Genomic DNA, 25,011 nt, shown 5'->3' with positions numbered 1-25,011 from the left:
TTTGTACAGCACAATTCAACAAAAGGCAATTTAAAGTGCTTTACATCACATGAAGGTCATAAAAATCACATAAAATCAAAAGAATGTTAAAACAAAGGCAGTCAAAACTGGAAATAAAAATTTATACATGAAAATCACATTAAATTGAAATCTGAAATGGAAATAAAGCAGAAAAGGTATAAAAAGCCAATAACTTGAAGCTTGAGATATGTAGACAATTATGGATATGCTGTGATAAACAAAAATGTTTTTAGCCCCGATTTTAAGGAGCTAACACATTTAGCACACTTCAGACCTTCAGGTAACTTGTTCCAGAGGTGAGAACCATAATAACAAAATGCTGCCTCACCCTGCTTGGTCTTTTTTTTTTTTTTTTTTTTTTTTTTTAAACCAGTCCTGTTCAGCTGTTTGACACGGAGAATGGAAATCTAAGTGCCCGGTTGGTCTGAACAGTTTTAATTTTTGACATTGAGAGTATGACATACTCCCATTGTGATAGTTCAACATACCCCGTTTATTATGACAAAGCAGCGAACAGGAAAGGGTTATAGGGGAACAGAAGAAACACAAGAGAAGAAAGAAAAAAAACACAGGATACATTGAACGTCTACACTAACTACTGATATGTTGGTGCTATTGTCAGCTAGAGTATTTCCTGTTGACACCATGTGTGGGACCTCTTGACCAGGGAAAGAGGGGGACGGGGGAGTCTATAAGCTAAGTGATTGAAAGGGGTAGAATGTACGCAAATCAGCTCTGTGATCTAGAAGCCACTAATCGTGTGAATCCCTTGTGAGTGTAAGCCCGTTGGCGACTGACCCTACGCCGCCCCATCGCCAATCCCGGCACCGAGACCCCCCCCCCCCACCCAAGCGTGCCCTATCACATCCAGCCACACGCAAGGCCCACCAAGTGTGCGACAGCCACGCAGACGAGCGGACACGCCACGCCACGCGGGCGCCAACCCAGGGCAACGGCCCCCACCCAGCCAGCCTGGGGAGGGAGGGCGGTTGGGGGGTTCAGCGCAGCCCATCCCTCCTCCCGCAGCCCAGTAAAGGAGCCATCGTCCCCCCCAGGGATCCTGGGTGGTCACCCGTGCACCTTCAACCGGCCTTAAGGGATGACAAGAGGGGACTCACCAAAAAACCCCACGCCCACCCGGCCCACGAGCCACAGCCGCATTCCCCTAACTGGCACGGCACGCCACGGGACCCCCAGCAGCCCACCAAGCCCAGGGCAGGGCAGGGTCCCACGCCTTAGCAGGCTACATCCACCCGATACACCGGCGCCCAGCCAGAGACCCGCGACGGAGCACAGCGCAGATACCCAGTCAGAGAAGAGAGGGGTAGCCGGAGGCAGGAGGATGCCGAGGAGCCGCCGCGGGGCGACGTGAGATCGAAGCCCCGACCTCCCCCCACTCCCGGCTTGGTTCCTGGAACATATAGGAGACCGGTTTCAGACGACCTTAGGGGTCTAGATGTTTCATAGGGATGTATGGAATGTAGAATAAAGAGGAAAAATATAACGACTAGTGTAGCGCAAAGTAGTGGGGTAATAAGAATTACATTTTTCTCAAAAAGTTACTCAAGTAAATCTATTAGAGTAAATGTAACATGTTACTACCCACCTCTGAACATATCCTCCAGAGCAGGAAATGTTGATGGTCTTTCTTCCCTGCCCAGACTGATGATGTTCACCTCTCAATGTCTAGTCTCAAAATGAATGGTGCTCTCGCTTGCACAAAGCCACCACTGCCCAATGAACCATTATCCATATTTAATAGTGTGGCGACCTCATAGCGCGTTAATTTGAATGTGGGGTGGCTTTATATCTCTTTGCTGTCAAACCTAGACTCATTGTTGAGCTGCTTCACCGGAGTTCAAAACCTGAAATTTTAACTTGTAAGTTAAAATTTTAAGTGTGCAAAATATAAATCAACTCATTTATTGGGGGGAATGCAGATGATAAGTGTTGTCTGTCCCTTTAAAAGCGGGATTTGCATCAACAACAACAACAAAAATCATCTCAGCATTTTAATGTGACAATATAATATTGATTTCTGGTATTTTAGCGAAATTTGGATGCACATCTTTTGCTTTAACAGGCCACACAAAATGATGTAGGATCTGGCTCCCTGGTCTTGAGTTTAACACCTGCAGTCTAAATGATTCTTTGGCTCTAGTATATTGTTTGTGACCTTCGATTGGCGAGCAGCCCTCAACCCAAAGTAAAGGTGGGATAAGCGCCAGCTCACCCGCTTCCTTAATGAAGACAAAGCACTATAGAAAAAGGATGGATGGATGAAACAGTGTACAGGAATAGCCCTGGGTAATGAACCACATGCTGCTTTACCACATTTAAAAATAAAGACATACTTATTTTTTGCTGATAAGCACTCTTCTTCCTCTACTTCTTTTTCATCCATCACTTCACAGGAGGAAGCTGACTTCCTCCTGCATGCCCTAGCATCTCCCCCAAGGCTTTTCTTTCTCCCCCTTATCCTCTCTCCACTCCACGGTCCCTCTAATCCACTCCCATGCATCTCTGTGTCGCTGTTGTTGTTCCTGCTCTGGCTGATCTCTGGTGACTCACTAACCTCCGTCCAGGGCCAGCAGGCGTGGGACTGTGCAAACCTACACACGAAAAACGGTATCACGCAAACACCCGACAGCACCGGCCTATTACTCACCATACATTGGCCTGGCCGTGTCATGCAAATCTTCACCTCGAGTCATCGTATTAGCTTATGAAGGAAAAGTGCAGAAAGGCTAGTAACACCTACAATTAGTTCAATCACAAAGGAAAGGATCTTGTTTGGGATAGCGTTTTTATGCTGCTATGACATCCAATCCATTTGAGAATCGGAAAGGCTAGCAGTGGATGATCATGTTTCAGCCCTAATGGCAGGAATAGACGTCCAATCCATTTGACCTGGGAGTTGCTGGCAGCGAATGTTAGCGCAGCGAGGCTGAAAACACGATTGGCACCGATTTCATGACCAAATAAGATAGGGCCCAATACTCTGAAACGTTATTTTCGTCAACAATGACGATAATAAAAATATTTCATCAACAAACAATTTTTTAATGACAACGAAGAGATGATAACAAAAAAACGTGTCTTGAGAAAATAAAACGTAACGAGATGAATGCCAGTTCTCATCTGACGAGACGAGAAAAAGATTAAAATTAGCCAATTCTGTCATATGCTAACAATGTATGATATTTTCTGATTGTACGTAGAGCTGGGAATCTTTGGGCACCTAATGATTCGATTACGATTACGATTCAGAGGCACCGATTCGATTATAAAACGATTATTGATGCACCCCCCTCCCCCCTTTTTTTTATTTTTTTTATTTTAATGTTTTGTACATTAGTTCCAAAATTGTTCAAAAATCCTCTCAGGCTAAACCAAACTACTATTTCAGTATCAAGTTAACATATAATAGTAATCAAATATACAAAAATAACAGTATATAAAAAAACTCCAGTCCCCATTCTGTATCAGCAGCTTTAAACAACATTCAATTAATTTAATGTTGTGAATCAACATTTACAGTTGTTAAAATTAATCCCGTTATTCAATAATTTCCCTTCTGTCCACTTTTGTCAAAGTTTTAAAACTATTTCATCATTTAAAGATAGATTCCAGACAAGATTCTGGCGATTTAGGAGTATTTTAGATAAAAAGTTAATTAGGTTCGCTACAACAGAGCCTTCTAGAGAGGTCTACTGCTTTAAGATGGCGGCTGTTTACGCTGGAAAGTCTGTCATTTCGCATCTCTGTTCAATAATACATGTTTAACACCGACGTCGTTTGTCATTTTGCATCTAGTTCTACATATATATGATATCTACTGTAGCCGTATGTTTGTAGCAACTAGCAACTGGGCGTTGTATGTAGTGGCTGTCGGCCGCAGTCAAGTATGATTGTTTTATATCTAGCGGCATGAGTTGAACATGATATTTACTCTCGGTCCGTTCCTCATTGCGTCCCAAAGACCGCGCTGACTGTGTTTTACTTCCGCTTTACCTGGTATAATTCAATAATTGGAATTTGGATATTTGTGAACAGTTTTCGAATCTTCCACGGACGAATCGCGAATAATCTAAGAATCGGAAATTTCGCACGCTTCTAATTGTACATGTAGTTAGCCTGCAGATAACAGTGTTTAGTTGTAACGTGCTGCACCCCCCCACTCACCGGTGTCCAGTCCTGGCTTGCTTGTTTTGAAATATTTGGTAAGATTTTTTTCTTATCTTGGCAAGAGAGAAAAATTCATGTCACTTTAGCTTAAAGATTTGTGCTTAGTGATCATCACACTAAATGTAACTCGTAGCGTTAGCATAGCATTCACGTTAGCATGAGTATTTATTGTGGCAAGTGTCGTCCTAAAAGGATCCATGGATAGATAGACTTGTACTTCTTAAAAGATGTTATTAAGAGTTAAAATAATTTGATATTGAAACCCCGCTTGATGTTTTTGGTTTTATAAAATTTGTAAAATTAGTTTAACTAGTAGGTCACTATTGTTGTTGACGTCGCAGGGTGGTGACGTCACATGGTTACGCTCCCGGGCTATCAGAGTATGATTCTAGCGATGTTAAACCGTTTTAAATTGAACCCAAGAGGAACATTAATGAGCATGACTGCACTGTCGGTATTTTACAAAACGAGCAGCAAAAGCAAAATGAACAGGAAAGACGTGATGAGACGAGACGAGAGTACAACGAAACCGGTGTTCTGCCAAAATTTGCTACACCAGCGAAATGTCTACAAGAAGCAAATTTGACACCCAAAGTACTACCGTGTGCTTTCAGCTGGTTTTGTTCAGATGCATACATAAAGAGCATACTAAAGATGCCTTAAGGAAATACCTAAACATTGTAATATCAAATAGGGGGGTTTAAATACGCTACGTGACTAACGGGGTCAACAGATCAACAATCTTCAAGAAAACACAATGCTTTAAAATATGAGAGGGAAACACATGGAAAAAGTATTTTGAAGTAATGAAAAGGTAATAAAAGACTCAATAAAAACGCAAATAGTAAGCCGCTTTTAACCGATGTGCGCATGTGCTGGACGTCTAACAGCGTAGAATGAATTGCAGTAACCCGGTAGTGTTCATCTAGTGACAGTGACAAACTACATCATCACCCCGAGTGTCCATTGTGCGCATAAAACATGGCGCCCTCCGTAGGTCAAAACATGTACTAAATATTATAGATTTTTAAATCAATGGCAATATTTTATGCGTTTCTAATAACATATTTTAGTCAACGAGAACAATTGTGGTCAATTAGATCCTACAAGTGTTTAAGTCCGAGGTTCCCTTTAAACTCTGACAATTAAAAAAAAAAAATATATATATATACAGTTCATGGCGTCCAGAAGGGTATCATTATTGAAAATATTGTACTTTTCTCCTCCTGAGTGTGTATCATAATCAGCAAGTTGCCGTTGTCCTTATAGACGCAACAATATGTGCTCGTTGTCATTGTTCTTTTGAAATTGTTGGAAATCTTTATTTTTGGACTAAAATGTTTGAATTTTACAAATGAAAACATTTTTAGTAATCATCAACTAAAACTAGAAACACATTTTGAAATGACTAAAATATTAGCTCGCGGCGGCTAGCTAATGCAATAGATTACTAGCTGAGGAACTGTCATCAACCAAAGGTGTTTATATATTGTTAAGGCACACTTCAACGCTATACTTCTCCCATTTACACCCAACTTTCGGATGGTGAGTAAACATGACGGTAGCTTGGGGAAGAGCTACACTGTTGTTGAGGAGAAAGCTAGCGAGGTTCGCACTTCTTAAAGGGCCAGTTCACGTTTCAAGATGCATGCACGGTGCGAAAAAAATATAATAACCTTGAATCCTCGACCAAATCACTCTTGAGACTTCCGTGCCTGCTCGTAGGCTTAAGTTTCGTCCTGTTTCAATCCAAACGTAGAGTGTGAGAATTGCTCTCCATGCCAGTGGCCTGGGCTGCTGTGGGATGGGACAGCCCCCTACCGTCAGGCTTTGTGCGGAGTGAGGGCGAAGTTAGTCGTCAAGTATTATGAAGTCTATGATCCAGACTCATCGATGGCCACTTCAGAATTCTCCAGCGCTTTGTTTCCATTATTTCTTGGTGCTATTTGAGGTATGTTTTAGGTCATTGTCCTGTTGGAACACCCATGACCTCTGGCGCAGACCCACTTTTCTGACACTACACCCTACATTCCGGCCCCAAAACATTTTCATACCCTCCATATTTCATGACTCCTTGCATACTGTCAAGGCACCCAGTGCCAGAAGCAGCAAACAACATGTTGATGACCCCGAAACAGTGTCAGCAAAAAAATTAACTTACAAAAATATTTATAATAAGTTGACAATGAGCGTTTTTTTGTTTCCCATCATTCTTGAGGGGAATTCTAAATCATGCTGCTTAGGCAATATTTTTGCCAAGATCGTCATCCATTGAATATGCTTCGCCCACCGGTGTCGTGCCAATGTAGTTACCCCAGTCAAAAATTTTATCCCCTGGGTGGAGCCATATGGAGGTAGATTTGTGTCTATCATTCAATCAATCAAAAAAAAAAAAGTTGCTTCAATTAAAAAAAAAAAAAAAGTTGAACAATGTTCAATCAAAATATATATTTTCAACCCCCCCCCCCAAAAAAAGTGTTTGAATTGGGGCTGTCAAACGATTAAAAATTTTAATCGAGTTAATTACAGCTTAAACATTAATTAATCGTAATTAATCGCAATTCAAACCATCTATAAAATAAGCCATATTTTTCTGTAAATTATTGTTGGAATGGAAAGATAAGACACAAGATGGATATATACATTCAACATATGGTACATAAGGACTATTTGTTTATTATAACAATAAATCAACAAGATGGCATTAACATTATTAACATTCTGTTAAAGCGATCCATGGATAGAAAGACTTGTTGTTCTTAAAAGAAAAGTGCTCGTAAAAGTTATAGAAATGTTATATTAAAACCCCTCTTAATGTTTTCGTTTTAATAAAATTTGTAAAGTTTTCAATCAAAAAATAAAGTAGTAGCCCGCCATTGTTGATTCCAATAATTACTTACACAATGTTCATGGGTGCTGAAGCCCATAAAATCAGTCACACCCAAGCGCCAGCAGAGGGCGGCAAAACTCCATAAAACACAACAAGTGAGCGTTGCACTGTACGGTCATTTAAATCTGTCTGAGTGGGGCGTCTGCGTTAATTGCGTCAAATATTTTAACGTGATTAATTAAAAAAAATAATTAACGCCCGTTAACGGGATAATTTTGACAGCCCTAGTTTGAATGCAAAAATAAATTTGAAATTCAAAAAACTCAAAAAAATGCATGTGAAAGCTATTTTTCTTTGATTGATTTTTCTCTCTCTCTTTTTAAAAAAAAATTTTTTAAATTCATTTTTTAAAAATTATTTAAGTAATGTTGATTTGCGTTTGGCCCACATTTTGGCTATAGGACATTTTTTTCTTTATTATTCAATCAAAAAAATAAGTTGCTTCAAAAAATATATATTTTCAAAAAGAAAAATCACTTTATTCAAAAAAAGAGAAATTTCAATCATAGAAAAAGTTTTTGAATGCGAAAAAATATTTGAGATTGAAAAATTTGCATTCGAACACTTAATTTTTCATTAAAAAAGATTTCTTTGATTGAAGCAATCCTTTTTGTGTTTGGGCCATATTATGGGTAGGACATTTGTGTCTAAATCATTCAATCCTAAAAAAAAAAAGTTCAAAGAAAAAAATCATTTGAAAAATAAAATTGCCCTCCCTTAATTTATTTTTTTTGTTGAAAATTATATACAAAGCAAATGACCGCCCAAGTTGCTAGTAACATGATCTGTTCGAAAAATAATTTTGACCCATTATAAAAATATATTTTTTTGTTCATTTCATTCATTTTTGTACCAGTTTTATTGCTTTAAAACTTTTATATGTAAGAAAGTCAATTACATGCAATGACACTTTTCGCCCCCCCCCCCCCCCATAAAATCCACTTATGACCCTATAACTAGTGCTGTCAAAGTTAACACTCTTGTATCATATTGATTGCCCCTGAAAATGTTTTTCATAGTTGATGTTATCTTGCGCCATTTCAATCATCAAATCTCTCTGAATGACTGCTCACATAAGCGTCGCTTTCTCATGTCGTGCGCGATGAAAGCTCTCGCCGAGGAAGATGTTGGCAGTGTTGGCCAAGTGCATGTGCCACCTCTGAGCTCAGCTTGCCTTGCCCCCAGGCTGACGCGCAGAGTGGCGAGCAGATTACTCACGCGGCTTGATGAGCTAACACACACAAGAGTCAGAAGTGCATTTGCTCTTTCTTTCTATGTGCCATCACAGTGGCTGAGGCTCTGCAGCCAGATGGTCAGCGCACGGCATGAGGCTGCCGGGCTCAAGGACGCACTTCTCAGCATGCATACTTGAAGCTAGTGCGCATGTAAAGCAGGTAAGCGGACACAATGTTTCAAAAGATCTCCAAATACATCTGTCTCGTGGGTCTCGCGCAAAAGCGTAAAACTTATTATGCATGATAAAAAATGTTGGCTGCTATTTGATAGCTAGTCAACAAACTGACAGTTGATACTTCAACTCAAGGCCCTTCCAAACACACACTTTATTAACTCAAGGTCATGTTTCCTTTCTTGTCACTCCAGTTACGCCATGTGGTACATAAAAAATGCAATCATTAATTAATAAAGACCCGAATGATGAATAACCGCTTGATACGTCCCTGTGCAGGATCTTTACAGTGGTGTCTTGAGATACTCCCAGTTGGATTTAGACTTTATTTTTGTATGAACGAGCGGTTGTTTGGATTTTTTGGTTGTTTTGCTTTCACATGCAAGCAGAAATTTGAGATAAGAATTCTGTATAGCAGACAGTAGTTCAGTAGATGATTGTGAAATAATAAAGACCCGAAGTATGATTAACCGCTTGATATGTCACTGTGCATTAATTTAGGGCTGCAGCTATCGATTATTTTAGTAGTCGTTTAATCCATCAACTATTTACTTCAAATAATCGATTAACTAGGAACATTTAATGCGTTGCAGAATAGAGTTTAAGAGATGTAAAACATACTCTTGCTAAAACTGCACTTTCAAAAGAATATTCAAAGCTAATACAAAATAAAATCCCTGAGTGTTTCTTCAAACTATGCAGGATTCCACTTTTATTTAAAAATAAATTAAAATACCTGAGTTTAGCCTCAAACGGTATAAAAAAAAATGAGGATCTAAGAGAACAATTGGCTAACTTGTGTGGCAAGTCCACTAGCTTAAATGTTATGAAATGCTCAAATTTTTTTCCACAATGCCCTTAACAAATCGCTCCAACACATATTCCCACAAAACATATGAATACAAATCCAATAAATATAAATATACCTATAAACTAAATTACGAATGCATTTAAAAAAAAAAAAAAAAAAACATACCGTAATTTCCCGAATATAAGGCGCACCCGTGTTTAATGCGCACCCCAAAGTTACTTGTAAAATCTAGGGAAAATTATTGTACCCGTTTATAACGCGCACCCTAATTTTAGAAGAAAACAGAGCTTGTGTACAGATACAGAGATGTCATTTTACTGACTGGTGAAACACAGCACAAGCATAGCACATTGGTAGTTCAAAACATTACCGTAAACTGGCAATATTTACGGTAATAATATGATTTGACAACTTCTCCAACTTACCAGAATCTAGGAGAAAACAAAACAGATGTGACTTTTCTTTTAAAGGCTGCTGTATAACTTGCTCGTTTCCTCATGATGAATAAATGTTTCTTCCATGGATTGATACGGTAAAATGAAAGTGAGAACGTAAGTCGGAAATCCGTGAGAGCTCATAGCTGTCAACTCGACAGTAACAAAAGGAACTATTGTTATTTGGGTTTGAGTTTCCCGAGGGACCGATATAGTTGACGGACATAGGAAGTGTGTGTCCTTACATTTGTTATAGTCCGAATTGCGGAGCTGCAATAAACGTCGACTCAAATGAGTTTAAGAAACTAAATTCTGTGCTTTATGAAGAGTGAAAAAAGCAGAATTTAACACAGACGAAATCATTCGGCCGATTAGAGTGAAGTATTACCGAAACAAAACGGTGACGTCACGTACCGTAATGGTCGGCAACGGGTCGCCGCATACGTTTCTTCAACACAACGTGGCCGTGTCAATGAAAAAAAAATCTGTTTATATATATATGTAATACATATATATTTCTGTCTCCATCCATGTACCCGTTTATAATGCACACCATGAGTTTACAAGTTGATTTTGGGGAAAAAAAGTGCGTGTTATATTCGGGAAATTACGGTATTTGCTCAAACAAAAACTTACCTTATGTTGATCTTAACAGGAAGCAGCTGGATTCATTCATGTTAAATGATCTATGTCATATTCACTGCTGCCACTACAGGGTAGTGTATCCACTCAAATGAATAAACTAAATGTAAACACTTTCAAAACAAACCCTTACAACGCCATTCTAATTAAACGAATACTTAAATCAGCTAAATTTGATTCAAAGCTTTTTTTCTAAGCGAATTACTCGAGCTAATCGATTCATCGTTGCAGCACTACTGTGCATTAGCTTTACAATGATGTCTTGAGATACTACTGATTGGATTTAGATTTTATAGAAATGAGCAGTTGTTCAGATGTTTTTCTTTTCTTTTTTTGCTGTCACTTGCAAGGAGAAATTTAAGATAAGAATGCTGACGGTAGGTCAGCATATGCTTATACATGGGTATTGCATTGCCACTCATAGTTCATGTTTTCTTTCAAAATAAATACAATGGTACCTCGCCATAGGAACATCTTGACATATGATCCTTTCGACATCCTACATAAAGTTAGACACGTCATTTGTCTCGACATACGACGACATGCTCAAAATACGATTTACAAAAGCGTCGCAATTTCATTGTTTTCCCGGAAGACTGCAGCATGGCAGATTGTCTTGTGAGAGAAATCAGCATGGGTCCCAAGAAGCTTATTTATTGTAGGTGGTGAAAAAAAGAAAAAGGTGATGCTTACCATTGCAATTGGAAATGATGGCATATGTCTACGATTTCGACGGTCCTCCTCTGAACTCCGTTCGCAATACTTTGCAAGTTAAGGTGACACTTTTTGACTACTTTTTGCGTTGGTTGCACCTAACTTTTATTTTCAGGTGCACCAACACAAAATGTAGGTGCGAAGATCGGTGAGGTGGACGTGCGCACCTAAATCCCACTGTGTTGCCTTTCAAATGTGAATTATTTTAAAACAAGAATAAGGTAGAAAAATGCTTCTTTACTAAATGCTTCATTGTTTGAGTCCACTCATATTTCACTCACACATTGACGCTCACGCGCCCAAGAAAAGCCTCTCACTTGAATAAGTTGACGCAGACTGGTGTGTAACAAACTAAACGATGATTGACACATATGCGCCTTTGATCGTAGCGCTAATGAGCCTTCTCTTGCTAGATCAAAGTTGAAATCTGTCAATCATTGTTAACTTTTAGTACCAAACACTAAGTGGTGACCAAGAAAAAAAAGGTTTGGTCACACTGCTTAGCTAGCAGGAGGGAGGTGAGAGGCTGTATGAGCATGAAGCAGAAAAACAAATTTTTTCATTTAAATACACGATCCTTTTCACTTGATTCTGATCCTCTGAAAAAAGGCGCGATCAGCCCGATTTACAATCACGTGATCGGATCGGGACATCCCTAATCCGAATCATTAATACCTGTAATGAAGTACATAATAGAACATATTGCAAAGAAAAAAATAAAATGTTGAACCTTACCTTTCGAGTGAGGCAAAAGTTATCCCAATGTAGCAGAACGTTTGTAGGCGTTTTTTGTGAGGCAAAAAACGAGAGGAGACTTGTGCTCATTAGCCCGCCACAAGAACACCGTCGTGCCTGTGCATGTCATCACACTGCAACATCCAAATTGAAACGTCATCAACAATAGGCCAATAACGGAGAAATATCATGTTCCTTTCCAGATAACAAAATATAACTGGCGGTGACATGGGCCGGATGTACTGCAAATTTCGGCCCAATTTCGTAAAACGGATCTGCCCCAGTGTCTTTCTGAACAATGACCCAAACTCAGTAAGGCACAGGTGTCAAACAGATTCCAGAAAGGGCCAAGTGGGTGCAGGTTTGCTTTCCAACCAATGAAGAGGACACCTTTTCACCAATCAGATCTTTTACGTGTGTAATCAGTTAAACTTTGTCAGGTGCTGCTAGTTTCAGTAGGAAGTTCATTGGTTAAACTCTCTGCACGGTATCGGTTGGAACAAAATCCAGCACCCACATGGCACTTTCTGGAATCGGTTTGACACCTGTGCAGTAAGGAGTCACTTGCCAGATCAGCAATCAGTTTTGGGTCAGAACTGGTCCAAAGTGGCAGACACGACATTAATGTATGGCCCGGATATGGTACACATGCTACCCAATCTGGGCCAGATTTGTATCAAAACCTTTCAGTCCTAAATTTGGAGTCCACTTTGTTCAATGTATCATACTGTAATGTGTTTATATTGTAAATTAAATTTGTCTAGTAAAAGCAATAATGACAACACGTCTTTTTCATGCCTTTTATTAATGCTAACATATTAATGCAACATAATATATATATATATATATATATATATACGTATATATATATATAATTTTTTTTTTACAAAATATTATAATTGGAACAAGCAACTCCACATTAAAGGTGACCCATTTGTAAACTGTAAACGACATACTGTATTTGTTAAGGTCCTGGGGCAATGGGGGACCTAATTCATTGATGGTGAGACGCATTGGGAGATAGTGTCCAAAGAATCTGGTGGGCAGTTTGGTGATAGAACAGTTGAACGGGCAGGCAGGGGTTTTGTCAGACAAGCAGTACAGGATCTAGAAAAACACAGAAATGAACTCAGTTTTAGGATTACAAGATTCTTTGTTAGCTGAAAGTCACATACCTGTGGGTGGGTTGCTGGTCTGGCAATGATGTGAGACCAAGGACCGGTTTAAGTAAGCTGCTGACGATGATCAGCGACACCTGGTCCCAGGCTCACCCATCTGTGCAATTAAGGCGACAATTAAGGCAAAACTGTCATAGTGCTGATCCGGGCTGCATCTGGGGCACTGATGTTAAGCGGGAGCATAGACTTCATAACTATTGAAGGGACGCGGGGCGCAGGGCCAATTATTAGGGGGCATGCGTTGTTGTGCGAGTGGAATCACAAAGAGCTTTTTCCGTTGAAAGCATTTAATTTATGTAAATATGTTGAAGAATGATGCTAGTCTGTTAGTCAATGCAGCGGCCACCATTTTTAAACAGAGCTATTTCCGTTGAAAATTCCTGTGAATAAATGCTTTAATCCCCAAATTCTTTATCGATATGAATGTAAAACAGTCTCGAATCTTTGTTAAACGAGCAAAAATCTGGGCAGTTGCGCATCTATTTTACGTAAATATGTCGAAGAATGACGCCTATGCCGTAGTGGTTGCCATTCTCCCATTGATTTTTTTTTTTTCACAACATTTCAAAATGCATGCATGGTGCGAAAAATATAATAATTACCTTGAATCGTCGAACAAATCAGTCCTGAGACAATCCTTTCTGTTCGTATTCTGTACAGCTTTCCTACGTATAACCTAAATCCGACGTTGAATCGCTGCATGTGTTGCTGCGACCGACTGCGAATAACTGAAGCGGATGTTGGGATCGGCCCCCTGCTTGAAGGCGTTGTGCAGTGGCTTGCCGAACTGACCTGTCAATAAAATTATGAAGTCTATGTATCATGTTCCTCAGCATCATGGAAAAGATTCTAACCAATAGGACAGCAGAATCATGTTTCTAAGTATGAGGGGAGAGATTCTGACCAATAGCGAAGCAGGATCTTATGGCAAGACTTTTAAAATGTTCTGCTAGTGGGAATTACGTCTTATCTTTCGTATGGTTAATAATTTTTCTTAATATGAAGTGAAAAGCTTTGTAACAAATAGGTTTCGTCTACCAAAGTTATTGTATCTCGAGGTACCACTGTATATAAAATATTGCTTCAAATCAACTCACTTTCTGCTCAAGATCAGATTATAACATATTTTGCAACTGAGATGGAGGCAACGGTTTCATTTTATTAACATATTTTTTCCTTAAAAGAAAGAAATAAACTCAATCCAAGACATTGTCATCTACAAACATGTCTGGAGGGGGGTATGTTGTGAGGCCATGGACGTACAACTTCACAAAAGTCATTATTTCTCTGTATCAAACATTCATCCACTCGCCCGCTTTTCAGGAATTGTTGTGTGGGTGTTGTTGACTCTCGCCTCTCTGGTTTGTTTGGTTTTATTTTGATGGAGTGGGAGCCCACTAATGGGACCGACAGTTTTACTTTGCCTAAGGCAGAGTAGTTTGTTGTTGTCTGCAGAAGCTTGAGTTTTGTAGATTAAAAAATAAATAAATAAATACCCTTTGGTCAACATTGTGTAGTGTAGTCTGCGAAAAATGTTAGCGCTTGTGGCTTCATCTGTTTGGGTGGTCTATGATTGTGTCCCACCGGTGGGGGGGGGGGGGGGGGGGGGGGGGAGACACTAAATTCACAGTTGTGATTGTAACATAGTTAAATAATGGAGTTTCCATTAAAAAAAAGTTTGTTCACATCCTTGCTAATTGTAAACACAGGGTATACCCTGGAAATATACACAATAATGTATAATAAACCTTTCACATATTTTCACGTTTGTATTTTTGACCAAAATGGCCCCCCCAAAATCTTATGAATTCCCATTGTCTCAGATTCAAATTTACCATTTTTATTTCTTGTGCGTCACATTATTCTAATTTGAACATTGTACAATGACCAACCTTTTTCAAATGTTCACAATTTTGACCAAAAAAAAAAAAAATCACCAGCAGAATGGGGTCATTCACATGCATACTCTCCAGAGATTGGAGCCACTGGCCTCGAATGTATTGATACTCATACTCATATTAATACCTGTCAACCCGAGGCCGTTGGCAATCTTACAAATAGTGACGTATGCCCTCACAAATTGATGACTAAGCTTACAATGTTTTATATAGCGCGCAATATGAAACAAAAATAAAACTCAATTTCTAAAATAATATGAATTTATTAGTAATATTGTCACATATAACCTGGTGCAGTCAAATAGCAATCAATATCTTTAGCTACATCATGATTACTAAAATTTAACGGTGACTTTTGTTATAATTGTATGTAGCACATTTGGCAGTTTCTATCATTTCTTTTGATGACTGCACTTCATGGCACTTCAGCTCGCAACTTGTTTGACTTGAAGGAAAAAGTCAAGTGATAAAATTAATTTACCACTGCAATCTTTGAGTCAGGGAACATTCCTTTTGCTAATTCTGAGAAGTGATCAGCAATAGTTGCAGGCAAATTGTGTTTGGCAAAAAACTGGCAGAATAAAATCTCCGCTTTCGTCATTTTTCATTTTGCAGATTGCATCTTTATGACCAGTGTTGTTAATCTTACTTTAAAGAAGTAATTACAGTTACAAATTACTTCTCCCAAAAAGTAATTGAGTTAGTAGCTCAGTTACCTGAATGTAAGACTAAGAGTAATCAGTTACTTGGCAAAGTAACTGCCCCCCCCCCCCCCCCATTTTTTTCAAAAAAAAAAAAAAAGGAAAAAACATAGTAACCTTTGCTATGTTTGGAAGTCATTTAATGTTGTGAATCAACCGTTAAAGTTGCTAAAATTGCTCCTGTTATTGCATTACTTCCCTTCTATCTACTTTCGACATGTGAAAGTTTTAAAACTGTTTCATCATTTAAAGATAGATTGTAGTCAAGATTTTGCCATATTTTTCTGTAAATTATTGTTGGAATGGAAAGATAAGACACAAGATGGATATATACATTTAACATACGGTACATAAGTACTGTATTTGTTTATTATAACAATAAATCCACAAGATGGCATTAACATTATTAACATTCTTTTTGTTAAAGGGATCCACGGATAGAAAGACTTTTAGCTCTTAAAAGATAAATATCAGTTTAGTACAAGTTGTAGTAATTTTTTTATATTAAAACCCCTCTTAATGTTTTCGTTTTAACAAAATTTGTAGAATTTTCAATCAAAAAATAAACTAGTAGCTCGCCATTGTTGACGTCGCCCAGCGTTGATCTCACATTGGCTCCCTGCCGTTCTTCCACAGTGTCTTTAACTTCGTAAGGTGGTGATTGAAATACACCACAAGATGTCAATGGCGAGTTTTATTTTACAATGTAGCTTTTTTTTTTTTGCCATGGATGGACAGATTTTGCCATGTGGCATTTTTTTCTGTCTCATTTTGATATGTTTTGCCATGTGGCAAAATTGATTTTGCCATGCTGCATTTTTGCTTTGTCATGTGGCATTTTTTTTTTGCCATGTGGCATTTTTTGCAACATGGCACATGGCAAAAAATACCACATGGCAAAAAAAAAAGAAAAAAAAAAAAAGCCACATGGAAAACAAAATGCCACATGGAAAAATGCAATTCAGTTCAATTCAATTTTATCTGTATAGCATATAACCCTATATCACAACAAGGTTGTCTCAAAGGGCTTTGCAGAGGCAATGTGATACACAGTCAAAAACAGTAGATTAAATAAATAAAGTCCATGTCGGCAAGGAAAAACTTCAAAAACTCTTTGGAAAAAATGAGAAACCTTGGGGAGAACCATAGTCAGAAGAGATCCACTCCCAGGATGGATAGACAAGTTGCACCAGGACTGCTAATGGGAATTAGCAGACGGAGGTACAGTTTATAGGAGTGCAATAGAGTAAGGGAACAAGAGGAGGTCCATCTAGCCAGATGAGACGGGGGAGGGGGTGATGTGGGGGTTTGCACGAGCCCGGGGTCCGGATAGTCAGGAGCTTGCGGCTGAAAAATACCGTAGCGGGTACACCGTGTGACTAGTGATGAAGAGACTAGTCAACTAGATATTAAGATTAGAAAAAAGAAATAAAGTAAGACAAGTGGTAGGTAGAGTGAGAGAAAGGAGATAGGACTTAGTGGCTGTACTTTCCCCAGCATTATAGCTTCTAGTGCAGCTTCTAGTGCAAAATCCATTTTGCCACATGTTAAAAAACACTTTTGGTTCTCACTGTCTCTCAAATTTTAAGGGCGTGATGTAAAATGTCCTCCAATTCTGGAATGACCCACTTACATAAATTAATCTACTTCTAAAATACAAAATAAGGTAAATTTAGACTATTAGAATTGCCACAAAGAAGTACATCGACAGTGTTTCTGTCAGTCTAGGATGGCCGTCCTCATGGTACGCTCCTGCCAAAATATTTCCTGAGCTGTCAAAAGAAAATAATGCAAAGGTAGTCATGGGTGAAGAAACAATGTGTGAGGGATTTACTGTATGCAGCGTATAGCGCCAAATCTCAAGGACGGTTCCAAAAAATGTGCTAAAATGATTGTATTTTAATTGCCATTTAAGCATTTTCCATTGCGTTTTGAAATTTTCCCAATGCAATGATGCAAAAATATTTCTGTAGTTCAAGGTGTGAGCATAAAACAAAATACTAGTAAAAGGTTATTGTGGTAATATTACAATAGTATACAAATCCAACATAGTGCCTTTTGATTGCAGATGTGCACTATTTCCCCCTAGCTGCTCTCTCACAGGGCGCAGAGAAAGTAATAAGGGCACTTTCAAATTGACAAATGACTTTGGAGTCCAGAGTTGACATAAAGCCTTTTCAACCTGTGCAGTTATTGAGGTGCATTGCCTTCATGTTTTATGTATATCGTATTTATCAACATGCGCCCGCTCAATAATTTACTGCAGAATACTACCGGTGCAATCTGCAGCCTGGGGAAGCTCCTGGAAGGAAGGGACCATGTGTGGAGCATGCGGAGGGATTATTTTTACTGTGCTTTACTGTAGGGAGTCTCCTGAGGAAAGAGTGGAGGACATCCATGAAGGTCAACACACAACAAAGTAGCGCAGCGCACCACTTTAGGTGCAAAAAGAACACGTTCAGGTAAAATGTGACGAGTCAATATATCACAAAAGCTACGTTTATACTCTTATGGGGGCAACATTAGACAAGGTAGGGTGAAACATGGCACAGCCTCCGTTTTCACCTGAATGTGACTTTGCTGCACCGCCTCAGGCACTGAGTTATGATCTCTTGTTAGGATGCCTGCAGAATAAGTGACACACTTCTTTCCTGTATGCCACCCATTAAGGAGTCAAGCAGACTACCAGAAAGAAAGTGAAAAGTGCCACAACAGCAAAAATGGGATAATAAATACGGATTTCTGAGTTCAAGAGCAAAAATGGATGTTTTCACAGGCATGTCATACAGATTTAGTATCACAGTTTCTTGAATTAAAATTCAAGTTGAATCATGCAAGAGTGTATTTAATATTCAGCAATAAAGATTCTAATGGGAGGGATTGAACTTAATTGAAAAAAGTCTTTTAAAAAGGTGTTAGACGTAATTTTGGCCAAAAGTATTGGCACCCCTGCAATTCTGTGAGATAATGCTCAATTTCTCCCAGAGAATGACTGCAATTACAAATGCTTTGGTAGTGATATCTTAATTTATTTTGCTTGCAATGAAAAAAAACAAAAGAGAATGGGAAAAAAAAAAAAAAAAAATCATGATAATTTTACACAAAACTCCAAAAATGGGCCGGACAAAAGCATTGGCAACCCCAGCCTAATACTTGGTAGCACAACCTTTAGTCAAAAAAACTGCGAACAACTGTATCCATAATTGAGTTTCTTACAATGCTCTGCAGGAATTTTAGACCATTCTTCTTTGGCCAACTGCTCCAGGTCTCTGATATTTAAAGGATGCCTTCTCCAAACTGCCATTTTCAGATGTCACTATTGTTCTATGGGATTCAGGTCTGGACTCAATGCTTGCCACTTTAGAAGTCTCCAGTGCTTTCTCTCAAACTATTTTCTAGTGCTTTTTGACGTGTCTTTTGGGTCATTGTCCTGCTCGAAGACCCATAACATCTGAGGGAGACCCAGCGTTCTCACACTGGGCCCTACACTATGCTGCAAAATTTGTTGTTCGTCTTCAGACTTTATAATGCCATGCACACGGTCGAGCAGTCCAGTGCCAGAGGTAGCAAAGCAACCCCAAAACATCAGGGAACCTCTGCCATGTTTAACTGTGGGGATCGTGTTCTTTTCTTTGAAGGCCTCGTTTTTTTTCCCTGTAAACTCTGTTGATGCCTTTTCCCAAAAAGCTCTACTTTTGTCTCACCTCACCAGAGAACATTCTTCCAAAACGTTTTTGGGTTTCTCAGGTAAGTTTTGGCAAACTCCAGCCAGGCTCTTTTTATGTCTCTGGGTCAGAAGTGGGGTTTTCCTGGGTATCCTACCATAGTCCCTTTCAGATGCCGATGGATAGTACGGGTTGACACTGTTGTACCCTCGGACTGCAGGACAGCTTGAAGTTGTTTGGATGTTAGTCGAGGTTCTTTATCCACCATCCGCACAATCTTTCGTTGAAATCTCTCGTTAATTTTTCTTTTCCGTCCACATCTAGGGAGGTTAGCCACAGTGCTATGGGCTTTACACTTATTGATAACACTGCGCACGGTAGACACAGGAACATTCAGGTCTTTGGAGATTGGGCAATCTCAAGGCTAGAAGTCAATCTTACTCAAAATTATGCTTCTCAAGTCCTCAGACAGTTCTTTGGTCTTCTGGCTTTTCTCCATGCTCAATGTAATACACTCAAGGACATAGGGCAGAGGTTGAGTCAATTTTAATCCATTTTAACTGGCTGCAAGTTTGATTTAGTTACAGCCACCACCTATTATGTGCCACAGGTAAGTAACAGGTGCTGTTAATTACACAAATAAGAGAAGCTTCACATTATTTTTCAAAGGGTGCCAATACTTTTGTCCGGCCTATTTTTGGAGTTTTGTGTAAAATGATCATGATTTATTATTATTTTTTTCAATTCTCTTTTGTGTTTTTTTCTCGTTGCAAGCAAAATAAATGAAGATATTACTACCAAAGCATTTGAAATTGCAATCATTATCTGGCAGAAATTGAGCGTTATCTGACAGAATTGCAGGGGTGTCAATACTTTTGGCCAGTTATTAAAAAAAAAACAAAAAAAAAAACTGTATAAAACTTTTGTGCCCCTTAGGGTCCTGAAATTTTTTATGCATAAATGATGTGATTTAGCCAAATATTGTAGGACAAGTGGCGTTTTTTTAAATGTCACCCCCCCCCAAAAAACAACAACAACAAACAAACAAACAAAATAAGAATTCGCTTTTATGGGCAAACGGTCATTTTTGGGGTGTCCAAAGGAAAGGGAACCTCTGTCCCATTAGCATTTTTGCATTACATGCTAAGCTACCATCAAATATTTAGTGTTATGGTTTGTGAATATTAAAATATGAGCATGCTTAAACTGCAGTCTGTTTAACATGTAAATTAACCCTTCATTTTAACTTGTCCTATTGATATACACTGGCAATACATGTAAATATGTAAATTTACTTAGAAAATTAAGTTTTTATCGAGGGCTGTCAAAATTATCGCGTTAACGGGCGGTAATTATTTTATTTAATTAATCACGTTAAAATATTTGACGCAATGAACGCATATGCCCCGCTCAAACAGATTAAAATGACAGCACAGTGTCATGGCCACTTGTTACTTGTGTGTTTTGGTGTTTTGTTGCCCTCTGCTGGCGCTTGGGTGCGACTGATTTTATGGGTTTCAGCACCATGAGCATTGTGTAATTATTGACATAAAAAATGTCGAGCTACTAGTATTATTTTTTGATTGAAATTTTATACAAATTTATTAAAACGAAAACATTAAGGGGCGTTTTAATATAAAATTTCTATAACTTGTACTAACATTTATCTTTTAAGAACAACAAGTCTTTCTATCCATGGATCGCTTTAACCGAATGTTAATGTTAATGCCATCTTGTTGATTTATTGTTATAATAAACAAATACAGTACTTATGTACAGTATGTTGAATGTATATATCCGTCTTGTGTGTTATCTTTTCATTCCAACAATAATTTACAGAAAAATATGGCATATTCTATAGATGGTTTGAATTGCGATTCATTACAATTAATTACTTTTTAAGCTGTGATTAACTCGATTAAAAAATTTAATCGTTTGACAGCCCTATTTTTATCACATCAACAATTTGACAATTGTACAGATCCTGAACAAGATTTTCCATCAATCATTCTTTGTAGTCTGCAGCTTGCTCATTGGGTTTTTCCAGTGCAGTGTTGCAGCAAATCTACTGTAGCATACAGCCCAAAAGGACAAAACCCAGATTAAGCTAGACAGGCACTCTGGTGAGCACAGAGCCTGAACCATCCTAATTTGGTTCTGTACCAAATTATCTTACACCCACCACCTGCACACTCCTGAATTTTGTCATTAATATTCTTGTCTCATTCTTTGAGAAATGAAGAGAAATGGTGTAAATGCCTGTCACGATTTTCAGCAGAATCACTTAAATTCTATTTGCATAGATTTCACCAGTGTTAATATATAGAATAAAAAGACAAAAAAAAAAAAAAAAAAAAAAAAAAAAAAAAAAAGCTAAACTGATCCATAACATTAAATGCAACTTTTATTCATTCACTACAAATTTAACTTTTTTTGTGGTTATTATTTCATACACTTACAGAAATTATTTGAATGTACAGTAATGGTTTAGATTAGATTACTTTATTGTTATTGCACCTTCACAATGCAACAAAATTCTTTCCAGATACAATACACAAAGAAAACGACTTCAAAGGATACAAACACGGATAAAAGCTTTGCTAGAATGGTCATAATGGGCACAAAATAATAAAGAATTAATAATGATATTGTAACTAAAAAAATGAGTAAAGCCAGTTGTTGTATCACATGCAGACACAGGTGACTTGGCATTGTTTTGCTGAAATAAGCAAGGTCGTTCCTTAAAAAGATGCTGGAGTGCCTTTCATGATTAATTGTGCCTTCACAGAGATGTTAATCCTGCTGTCAACTCTAACACACCCTCATGCCATAACAGATGCTGACATTTGAACTTTGCAATGATAAATATTTTTATTAATTATTAATCTTAATGGTCCTTTCCATAATTTCCAAAACCAATTCCGAACATGGACTCGTTCGACCACAACACACTTTTCCAATAAAAATTTCAAGCATAGACTTCACTATCAGTTGACGGGATACGGGGCCGATCCTAGGGGACCTATTTTGAAAAATTTTAAATTTAAATATTTTCAAAACCAAAGCCACTAGCAACCTCAAACCAAAACATTATTTTAGGGCTGTCAAACAATTAAAAATTTTAATCGAGTTGATTACAGCTTAAAAATTAATTAATCGTAATTAATCACAATTAATCACAATTCAAACCATCTATAAAATATGCCATATTTTCCTGTAAATTATTGTTGGAATGGAAAGATAAGACACAAGATGGATATATACATTTAACATACGGTACATAAGTACTGTATTTGTTTATTATAACAATAAATCAACAAGATGGCATTAACATTATTAACATTCTGTTAAAGCGATCCATGGATAGAAAGACTTGTAGTTCTTAAAAGATAAATGTTAGTACAAGTTATAGAAATTTTATATTAAAACCCCTCTTCATGTTTTCGTTTTAATATAATTTGTAAAATTTTCAATCAAAAAACAAACTAGTAGCCCGCCATTGTTGATGTCAATAATTACACAATGCTCATGGGTGCTTAAGCCCATAAAATCAGTCGCACCCAAGCACCAGCAGAGGGCGACAAAACTCCAAAAATCACAAGTAACAGGTTGGCATTGCACTGTGCTGTCATTTTAATCTGTTTGAGCGGGGCATGTGCGCTAATTGCATCAAATATTTTAACGTGATTAATTTAAAAAATTAAATACCACCCGTTAACGTGATAATTTTGACAGCCCTAATTATTTTTTAAAATAAGTATAACAAAACTTAAAACGGCCATAAAATTCTCAGATTATCTCAGTTATCGTTCATTTTACGTAAATATTTAAAGCCAAAGTTACAGTATTGTGTAATCCAATATGGCGGCCGTAAAGAAACAAAGAGCTTTTTAAGTTAAAAATTCTTGTAAATTTCTATAGATATGAACGTAAAACGGTCTAGATTCCTGGTTAAAAGAAAGAAACTGTGTTAGGTTTTGTGTTGGTTTTCTCCTAGTGTGACTTGTCCCTGTGATTGCCCATTGATTTCATCTGCTCCTAGTGTATCTTCAACCTTCATCCTACTGTGTTACCCAGCTGTTCCTCGTTGTCTCGTTATCCCTTGTCTGCGTGTGTGTATATAAGCACCCAGTTTCTTTTCACTCCTTGTTGCGTCATTGTCAATGTCAGAGTCTATGTCAATGTCAATCTCCACGTTCATGTCAGCGTTTTTTCCCCAGTTCCTCGTGTTCCTCGTCCTGCTTTGGATGTAAGTTGATTTTTTAGCCTGACTTTTGTTTGTTAAGACCTTTTGGATTACCCGGTCTTTGTGTTCGTACTTTGTTTTTTGTTGGCATTAATCAAAACATTTTTGCACCGCCTTTTTTTGCCTCGCTTCACTTCACGTTTGGGTCCACACACACCTGCCTGCCCGCATTCCTGACAAACGGGCAGTTATCGTTCATTTTACGTAAATATTTCAAGCCAAAGGAACACTAATCTTATCCACTGATTCCCCCCCTCCCCCAAAAAAGGGGGACCTCCGCCATGTTTCACTGTGGGGACAGTGTTCTTTTCTTTAGAGGCATTGTTTTCCCCCCCTTTAAGTTGATGCCTTTTCCCAAAAAGCTCTATTTTTGTCTTATCTGATCGGAGAACATTCTTCCAAAACGTTTTTGGCTTTCTCAGGTTTGGCAAACTCCAGCCTGGCTTTTTTTCTGTCTCTGGATCAGAAGCTGGGTCTTCCTAGGTATCCTCCCATAGAGTCCCTTTTCATTTAGATGCCGACGGATAGTATGGGTTGACAATGTTGTACCCTCGCTTGAACTTCTATGGATGTTAGTCGAGGTTCTTTATCCACCATCCGCACAATCTCTCGTTGAAATTTCTCTTCAATTTTTCTTTTCTGTCCACATCAAGGGAGGTTAGCCATAGTGCCATGGGCTTTACACTTATTAATGACACTGCGCTTGGTAGACACAGGAACATTCAAGTCTTTGGAGATGGACTTGTAGCCTTGAGATTGCCCATGATTCCTCACAGTTTAGTTTAAGTCCTGAGACAGTTTTTTGGTCTTCTTTCTTTTCTCCATGCTCAATGCGGTACACACAAGGACACAGGACAGAGGTTGAGTCAACTTTAATCCATTTTAACTGGCCGCAAGTTTGATTTAGTTATTGCCACCACCTGTTATGTGCTGTATGTTGATGTTAATTACACAAATTAGAGAAGCATCATATGATTTTTCAAAGCGTGCCAATACTTTTGTCCGGCCCATTTTTGGAGTTATGTGTAAAAAGATAATGATGGACTTGTAGCCTTGAGATTACCCATGCTTCCTCACAATTTTGCTTCTCAAGTCCTCAGACAGCTTTTTGGTCTTCTTTCTTTTCTCCATGCTCAATGCGGTACACACAATGACACAGGACAGAGGTTGAGTCAACTTTAATCCATTTTAACTGGCCGCAAATTTGATTTAGTTATTGCCACCACCTGTTATGTGCTGTATGTTGATATTAATTACACAAATTAGAGAAGCATCATATGATTTTTCAAAGCGTGCCAATACTTTTGTCCGGCCCATTTTTGGAGTTATGTGTAAGAAGATAATGATGGACTTGTAGCCTTGAGATTACCCATGCTTCCTCACAATTTTGTTTCTCAAGTCCTCAGACAGCCTTTTGGTCTTCTTTCTTTTCTCCATGCTCAATGCGGTACACACAAGGACACAGGACAGAGGTTGAGTC

The 25,011-nt window shown here is 38.3% G+C and overlaps 1 protein-coding gene across 2 annotated transcripts in view; it reads left to right on the top strand.

Annotated features, from left to right (window-relative positions):
* lingo3a (leucine rich repeat and Ig domain containing 3a) overlaps nucleotides 1-25,011 on the top strand; it is a 157,348-nt gene that overhangs the window by 7,040 nt on the left and 125,297 nt on the right. The window contains exon 2 of one of the 2 annotated variants that reach the window (XM_057840318.1): nucleotides 8,388-8,493. The gene's annotated coding sequence lies outside the window, so the exon portion shown is untranslated. Of the gene's footprint in view, nucleotides 1-8,387; nucleotides 8,494-18,035; nucleotides 18,083-25,011 lie in introns of those variants that run through there. The other variant, XM_057840319.1, reaches the window with a different exon arrangement.

Source organism: Corythoichthys intestinalis, chromosome 7 (assembly GCF_030265065.1).
Source record: "Corythoichthys intestinalis isolate RoL2023-P3 chromosome 7, ASM3026506v1, whole genome shotgun sequence".
In the NCBI taxonomy this organism is placed as follows: domain Eukaryota; kingdom Metazoa; phylum Chordata; class Actinopteri; order Syngnathiformes; family Syngnathidae; genus Corythoichthys; species Corythoichthys intestinalis.
The sequence above is the reverse complement of the archived record's forward strand: the minus strand, read 5'-3'. Positions and strand labels throughout refer to the sequence as shown.